This window comes from Lygodium microphyllum, unplaced genomic scaffold (genome assembly GCF_053477565.2).
Source record: "Lygodium microphyllum isolate KBCC unplaced genomic scaffold, Lygodium_microphyllum_v1.1.10 scaffold_31, whole genome shotgun sequence".
NCBI classification, from domain to species: domain Eukaryota; kingdom Viridiplantae; phylum Streptophyta; class Polypodiopsida; order Schizaeales; family Lygodiaceae; genus Lygodium; species Lygodium microphyllum.
This window is the reverse complement of record NW_028229514.1, coordinates 1,687,154-1,696,342: the sequence shown is the minus strand read 5'-3', so window position 1 is coordinate 1,696,342 and position 9,189 is coordinate 1,687,154.

The following is a 9,189-nucleotide window of genomic DNA, read 5'->3' as shown; positions in this document are numbered from 1 at the left end:
TAATTACTTTACAAAGTGGTCGAAAGCATGGGCGATGAGGTAGGACAATGCAAAAGAGACTGCTAGTTTCCTACTTGAGCAAATCATCTATTGTTTTGGTCCCCCAAAGGAAATAGTATTGGACTGTGGAACTCATTTTTTGAATAAGGTAATTAGAATCCTGAATGAAGCATGGAGATTAAGCATAACAAGATGACCCCCTATAATCCGCAAGCCAATGGGCAGGTTGAAAGTACTAATAAGCAGCTTGTGGGTATCCTATCCAAGATAGTCTCTAAAAAGAAATGAGACTAGGATACAAAATTATATGTGGCGGTTTGGGCGTATAATATGACATTTAAACGAGCCACTGGACACACACCATTCAAATTAGTTTATGGGGAGGAATATGTATTGCCCTTAAAAATTGAGTTGCCGACCATAAGATTCACAATCAATCATTATTTGGGTGATGAAGATGCATTATTTGAGTGGTTTACAACTATAGCCCACTTGGACGAGCTCAAATTGCAGAGTTTGTTGCACCAGGAGGTAGCTAAACGTCGAATGAAGCAGTTACATGATCTAAAGGCAAAGAAGTATACCTTTAAAAAAGGGCAATTAGTTCTATATTACGATGTGCGTAGGGAGCCTCATAGAAAAGGGTGTTAAAGTAGTCATCTGATATCCTTGACGTAGAGTTACAATGAAATTAGCTGCTTATCTTGGGGTGGGATTCACTAACAACATGGCGGAGTATAAAGCCCTGATTATGGGATTGAATATTGCCAAGAAAAGTGGCATTAGGCGGTTGTTAGTAAAAGGGGATTCCCAGCTGATCTTAAATCAACTTAATGGAACATATACAGTCCGGAATCCTCTCCTTCGTATGTATCATCGAACTGCTATAACCCTACTTGATGAATTTGAGAGTATATCTCTTCAGCTCATTCCACATTATTGGAATCAGTTTGCAGATTCATTAGCCAATTTTGCTTATGAGGAGGACCTCTTTTTCAACTGTGGTCCTAATCTGGATGTTGTTATTGATAATGAGACGGGACCTGGTCGCTTGTGGCGAATGTTATTGACCGATAGCATGTCTTGAATAAATCTTAAAGCCCCATTCTTTTTGGGCACAATAAACCAACGATTTGAGTTCGGGGCTAAAGAGGGATCCAAGACCTTCATGTGAATCTTTTCATTTAGCAAATCCATCAGCTTTTGGCAAGTAAGCTTTAGGCACTAGAATAGACCTCAAGTTTCATGGTACATGTGGCACAATAAATATTACCATAGGAGAGACAACATTTGGATCCACACAACCTATTTCAGTTGGCTGAAATGCAAATGCATTTCCATGACTAGCCAACATCCGCATAAAACAATCTCTTTCAGTAGGCAAAATAAACCCTTCTGCACCAACTTTCAATTCATGTAATGTTTCAGATGTAAACTAATGACCTATATCTTTAGGATCACTTAAGCTTGGATATCTTGATACTTTTTCATACAAACCCTCAGTTTCTGGTGGAAGTGGCAAGCAATTGGTTTCACCTTTTGGCCAATTATCTTATACTTTGTCTCCACAAGTTCTTCAATCCATTGTAATCCTTCTTGCTGAGCAAACAATGCTATAACATCATACATGTCCAAAGAACATACTGACAACACTCTGTTTTCAGTCTCATTTTCTGTATGTATAGTTGCTCAAATTTCAACCATAGTGTCATTAATATCTAACCCATAAAAGATGCCTGAAATGCCTTCATTTTCAACTAATAGTCCCAATGCTCTTGGTTCCTTAGTAGCCCGTTGCATAGATATGCATTTAGCCTTGCACATAGCTTCGATAGGCTTAAACCAACATGAATTGTTTGTTGTAAACTGAGAATAACCAATAGTAAATATGTGCTTCATTCCATCAAGAGGCGAGTACATCCTTTGAACATCACTACTATAGCCAAAGGAGACTCTCGAAGTGTATTCTGATTTCTAGGATGACCAACACAAACAGCAAGAAATTGGATTACTTTCCTCCCATCCTTGCTTCTTACTCTTGCATAAGAAAAACCATCAACAAGCACCTTTGTTTCCATACGCACTCCTGTAATATAGGGCTATCCCAAAAACATTGCATAGGAGGAATTATCTTGCACAAAGAAGAATTGCTCTTCTTGTACATCGCCAATCACCACTTTTACATTAGGACATGCAGCATAAATCTCTCCCAAGGAATTATTTGCAACCCTCATACGCCAACCATGATCAGTGTCCATAGGCCATGTACCATTCTCATACAATCCACACTCAATGACATTAATCTCAGACCCATGGTCAAGCAAAGTAACAGAAGGAGTTTCACATTCCCCTATTTTCACTATTGTTTTAGTGGTAGCCGTGGCCCAATGATTTCTTGTGTAATGACTTCGAGGAATAAATCCTAGAGTCTCTTCCCCATATTGTTGCATCTACCTTACTCCATCATGCATATTGCTACAAGACAATGCATTTTCAGCCACTTTCTTATCTTTTCCACATGCTGTCCACTAATTAGTAGCATCCTACATAGATAATCCAGTACTTACTTCATGCTCATATTCAGCTCGAATGCCCAACAAACCAATTTCCTCTTCAAATTGCAGTAATGCACTAGTGGTATCACCAAGAAACTAATGCTTTCTGTTAATTATATCAATGATCTCATCATGAAATTCTCACTTGGCAATGCCAAGCACCTCTCCCAAGGTGAATTCCACCCGATTGTTTAAGATCCGTTCTTCAAGAACCTTCTAAAGATATGTGGTTGTCTCAATGTCAGACTGCAACTTATATCCTGGCTGCTTGCCCTTCTTTTTTTCCTCTTGTTTGTTATCTTGTTTTTTCTCTTGACTGACCTCTTCCATAACATGCTCGGGAGGTGGCTGATTTGTAGCTTTAGGTTGATCCACACTTCTTCTTTTCACTCTTTTAGATGTCCGTGCATTATCTTCATCTCTCTTTCGTTTCTCTTCCACAAGTACATCCGTGTTTTGTACCTTTGCTAAATATGATACACTGAATATGAATCTATCGGTGATTCCCAACTAGTTATGTCACAAATTTCTTTGCCCTGCATGAGACATTTCACTATCAGTAACCTTTCTCTTTTTAGTTCCATGTAAAGCATGTGTTCATATTTCAATCTTTGGACCAACCAGCCATGCATTCTATCCAATTGTAGACAAAAAGTAGAAGCATTTACTACCGCATAAGCATTTCAGACAGCCAAGTCTTCCAACAACTTGTGCATACCTCCCTTTCCAAAATTCAAAGCAAGAGGCAATCCCCTTTCTTGTGCATGGATCTCTCCATCTTTCCAAAAGATGAGCTATCATGCCAAGGCCTCCTGATAAGCAACACAATCCTTTCTCTCATGCTACAAACTATCACACCACATACATCTTTTTCAGAGCTCAGGGATTGTTGCATGTCTCCTTTCCTCTTGTCCTTTTTCATCCAATTTGGAAACTTTCAATTGAAGATCCCTCATGCCTTTGACCAATTCATCTAAGACATCTTCCTTAAGAGAGGGAACAATAGCAAGTACAGTCATAGGATTAGCCACAGAAGTGGATGGCTTTCTGGATACTTCAATTGTTTTGCCCATAACAGTGGGCAAGCTAGAGGCATGCAATCTTTCTCTTCTTCCATGCTTTTTCACAAGTACAGTAACAACTTCCTTGGCATGTCTCCACTCTGTTTCCAGACCTGTCTATATAGTCAAATCCTCTAGCAAATCATCAAGCTTCTCTTGAAGCTCAAGATCTGTTGCTTGTAGAAACAATTCAATTTTTTGACTTGCAAGAGCTTGCTATTCTGCAAGATCCAACTGCTCAAATCGACTTTCAAATTCTCTTAACAATTCTGTAGCCAAAAGACCCTTATTGGGTTGTAAAACCCATTCCTGAAAAGTATTGCACGTAATCAAACTGGTATCTCCAATGTAAAATTCTTCCCTGAGTGTCTTCTTGAAAGCTACCCAATCAATATTCTGCATGTATAATTCAGTAATTCATACTTTCAGTTCATATACAGTGATGCGAACAAAATACCCCGCCCTCCATGCAAGTTGAGCCACCCCAAAGAAGTCCATCTCTTGAGCATAGATATGCACATATGCAAATACATTTCTACCATTGAATAACTTCATCTCACGCTCAACTGCTTGTAGAGCATTCATCACAACACTTTGTGTTTGAGCAAAAGCCTGCATCACCTATTGTTGTTGTTGTCTCTACATAAGCATATTCATATTTTGCACCAACTATTGAAAAACATCACTCGAGATTGTGTTCGAAGGTTCTCCCATCTTGTCTTTCCTTCTTCTGATGACCTTTCACGTCGGGTTCACCATTGTCGGAGGGGTTTTTGTCGAAAGGTCGTATCCACCAAGGAACAAAGATAGAAGGAAGTAGAGATAGGAGTTGGAAGAGAAGAAAAAGAATAGACAAGAGGTAAATACGATAAAGACAAAGCACAATGAATCAAATCAATATGTATTGGCAAAACCTGAAATCCTTCGTTTGGCACTAATTAGAAGCAGTCACCATATTTTTTGTCTAGGAGGAAGCTCTAAGAGATCTAATGCTTAGAGTCTGCTTCTAATTAGTGCCATGAACATATAAAAAAAAGGCTAAAACTATCCAAAAATCTAATATTTTTGGACAATCCATGCCACGAACACTAGCACTAATGACTCAAATTCACATTGACTCTCTACATTAATAAGGAAGTCGAATGATGATCCACTCTAGAGTTGTTCACACCGTGTCCGCTTTCGTGTTGCTACACGCACACCATGTTTTTTTATTAAAAAAACTAGACTGTATCTTTCTTATTAATTTAGAGAGCCAATTCCATTTTAGACATTAGTGTTAGTGTCTAGGGTTCAAAAATATTAGATTTTAGCAAATTTTGGATATTTAAGATATTATCTCTTGTAAAAATCCATAAAACTGTTGTCAACTTCTAGATTAGAATTACATGTAAAAAAAAGCATGTAGCTTTCAACCAATTTGAGAGGATTTTATGTAGAAAGAGAGATTGACGAAATCGCACGACGCGCGATCGTTGTTTTCAAGCAGTGAACATCACTCCGAAGGGAAAGATGAAGGAGCGATCTGGCAAAATTCTAGTCAAGTGTGTTTATATTTTACCCCCCTTTTGGAACCAATGGAAGCATTAGATTGGAAATCTGAGTAGCATAGAGGAAGGTATTATTTTATACACTTTTTTGTCTATTAGAGTTATATCTTCTCATAATGCTAAAAGAAACTGACAAGCTTCATCTCTGTTAGTATTCTTCTATATTTTCTAATTCTTTTTGGGAGTATTCTTCTACGTCTTCAATTTCTTCAAACCCCTTCTCTTTCGTTTACTCCTCTCCTTGAATCTAACTTCACCCTATTGTCTCTTACCCTCGTGGTGGACTCTCCACACCAAATGATCCAACACCATGTTAGGGGAAGTTTATGCTATCATTAGAGGTGAATTTCGAAAGATATTTGGGTTTTTTTGGGCTCTGATATCTTCATCCATATTTAGAGAATTAGCTACAACAATGTTCTTTTAGTTCATTTCTTACTCTATAGAAGACATCTTGTCAAAATATGCAAGTATTATGTGCCCCTAGGGTAGGGCAATTTTTGTAGATCATTCATAGATGCTTAAAGTTGACTGTTAACATGAGCTTTTTCTCTTATTTCTTGGTTGTGGTAACTTAACCTTATTAGGAACTCAATTTGAAGCTCTCTTGAAGCAAGTCTCTTTGGCCTACAAGCCTTGTAATTGACTCATAAGCTTTTTTCCCTAATAATCTACATTGAATGTAGTCATGCAAAGTTGATTCATGCAATGGCATCTTGTATGAATGATGGGATGCATAGTTGTTTATGATACATGATAGCATATTGTACTTGATTTTATAATTTGTGATTGCTCTTATAGTCAAGAAAAGAGGCTTGATTTGAGTTAGAACTTATGAGATAATACTCTTGTGATATTTGCTAAGAACATGCAGTTGGAAGCTCTATCAATATCTTCAAGAACTTGGATTGAAATCTTCAACCCTTCTCTTATCTCTACCATCTTCGGAGTCTAAGCTCTTGAACCCCCACACACTCTTCTCTCTCAAACCCCTGTGATTGACCGTGAAGTGCCTCTTGAACCTTTAAACATGCACTATAATCTACTTATCTCTTGAAGACACATCTCTATCTATCTTGTCCAGTTTTCTTACCAAACCCCTATGGTGACCTTCAACCCTACGGGCCACACAAGCATATGGGAACCTTTAGTAAAGTCAAAGAAAATTATTGGTGGCAAAACATGTATCGGGATATAGCACATTTTGTTGAAACATGTTATGTGTGTTAGATGTATTCTATGGTCAAGCATCGAGATGGGTTACAACCAACTTATCCTTTGTCTATACATTATAGATGGGTTATTCATCTTATAACTATGCCTACTATAGGAATATGGAATATGTAATATTTAGTGCTTGGAAGAGAGGATCTAACCAATTAAGTTGAAGGAAAAGCCTTAACAACCAAGACCACTCAAGTTGTTTGTTGTTTTTTGCTTGAAGATGTGTTTTGCAAATATGGTTGTGTGGGTAAAGTAATTGCAAATAGAGGAGAGTTAGATGTTAATGAGGTACGCAACTTCTTTGCTCAATTGGGTATTAAGTTGGATTTAACATTAGCCTACAACCGTGAAGGCAATAGAAAAAGTGAGAGAGGGCACCAGCCTATTCTCAAAGCTCTAGCAAAGTCTTGTAGAGGAAAAAACAAAGAATGGCCTAAAATGCTATCTTTTGCATTATGGGCTGACCGGACTACTCATAGTACAGTGACTGGCTATATGCCAACACAATTTATGCATGGGCAACAACCAATTATGCCAATTGAAGAATCTATTCTCACATGGAGTCTTCTACCTTGGGAGGAATGCATCAGTAGAGAAGAGTTGCTAAGTTTGCACATATGACATCTAGAAAGAAGGCTTGAAGATATTCAAGCAGCTATTGAGAAGCTAAAGATAGCAAGACTAAAGAACAAAAGAAGATTTGATAAGTGACATTGACTTCGGCCAAGAGCAATTCAAGAAAATGAGTGGGTACTTGTCTATCACAGTAGCCTAGAAATTCAATATAGTGCTTCGAGGAAGATGGTAAAGCGTTGGTTTGGCCCGTAAGTGGTAAAGGTCATTCATGACAATGCCACATATTCATTGGCTCAATTGGATGGAACAAGCATGAAGATACCCATAGTTGGAAAAAGAATCAAGCTCTTCAAACGAAGAGAAAGTTCAACATATGAGTTAGAAGACTTGGATATAGTTCAAGAGCGTGAAGATATAGAGGAAGAAGAAGAGGGAGAAAATGAAGACATTTACATGGCGGTAGAATATACTTCTTCTAACACTGCAGATCCGTAAGACTTTGGCACAAGCTAGAGGATCTCCAAGTTAGGAGGGGGTTGATTGTGTGCCGCTATGCGCACCCCATGTAAAAAAAAAAAAAAAACTAGAGTGTGACTTTCTTATTGATTTAGAGAGCCAATGCCATTTTAAACATTAGTGTTAGTGTCCATGGTTCAAAAACATTAGATTTTAGCCAATTTTTGATATTTTAGATATGTTCTCTTGTAAAAATCCATAACACTGTAGACAACTTCTAGATTAGGATGACATGTAAAAGAAAGCATGTAGCTTTAAGCCAATTTGAGAGGATTTTATGTAAAAAGAGAGATTGACGAAATCGCACGACACACGATCGCTATTCTCAAGCACTGAACAACACTCCGAGAAGGGGGAGATGAAGGAATGATATGGCAGAATTCTGGTCAGGTGTACTGGTAATTTACCCCCCTTTCGGAGCCAATGGAAGCATCAGATTGGCGATCTGAGCAACATAGAGGAAGGTATTATTTTATATACGTTTTTGTCTATTAGAGTTATATCTTCTCATAATGTTGAAAGAAATTGACATGCTTCATCTCTGTTAGTATTCTTCTACATTTTCTAATTCTTTTTGGAAGTATTCTTCTACGTCTTCAATTTCTTCGAACACCTTCTCTTCCATCTACTCCTCTCCCTGAATTTACCTTTACCCTGCTATCTCTTACCCTCGCGGTGGACTCTCGACACCAAATGTTCCAACACCGTGTTAGGGAAATTTTACGCTATCATCAGAGGTAAATTCGAGAAGATATTTGGGATTTAGGGCTGATATCTTTAGCCATATTCAGAGAATTAGCTAGATCAATGTTCTTTTAATTCATTTCTTACTCTACAGAAGACATCTTGTCAAAATATATAAGTATTATGTGCCCCTATGGCAAGGCAACATTTGTAGATCATTCATAGATGCTTTGAGTTGAATTAACAGGAGATTTTTCTCTTATTTCTTGGTTGTGGTAATTTAACCTTATCAGGAACTCAATTTGAAGCTCTCTTGAAGCAAGTCTCTTTGGCCTACAAACCTTGTAATTGACTCATAAGCTTTTGCCCCTAACAATCTACATTGAATATAATCATTCAAAGTTGATTCATGCTATGGCATCATGTATGAATGATGGGATGTAGAGTTTTTTATGATACATGACAACATATTGTACTTGATTGTATAATTTGTGATTGCTCTTACAATAAAAAAAACAAGCTTGATGTGAGTTAGAACTTATGAGATAATACTCTTGTGATCTTTGCTAAGAACATGTAGTTGAAAGCTCTATCAACATCTTCAAGAACTTGGCTTGAAACCTTCAGCCCTTCTCTTATCTCTGCCATCTCTAGAGTCTAAGCTCTTGAACCCCCATACACTCTTCTCTCTCCAACCCCTGTGATTGACCGTGAAGGACCTCTTGAACCTTTAAACATTCACTATAATTTACTTATCTTTTGAAGACCCATCTCTATCTATCTTGTCCAATTTTCTTACCAAACCCCTATGGTGACCTTCAACCCTACGCGCTCTGACACCACATAGTGGCATGACACCGGTGGTGGCATGGCTATGGCTATGGTGATGGATGTGTGTGTGTGTGTGTGTGTGTGTGTGTGTGTGTTGTTTATTGACTTGGGAGATATATATATATATATATATATATATATATATATATATAATCTTAGAAATAAAGAAGGGAAAATAAATGTGTGTGTGAG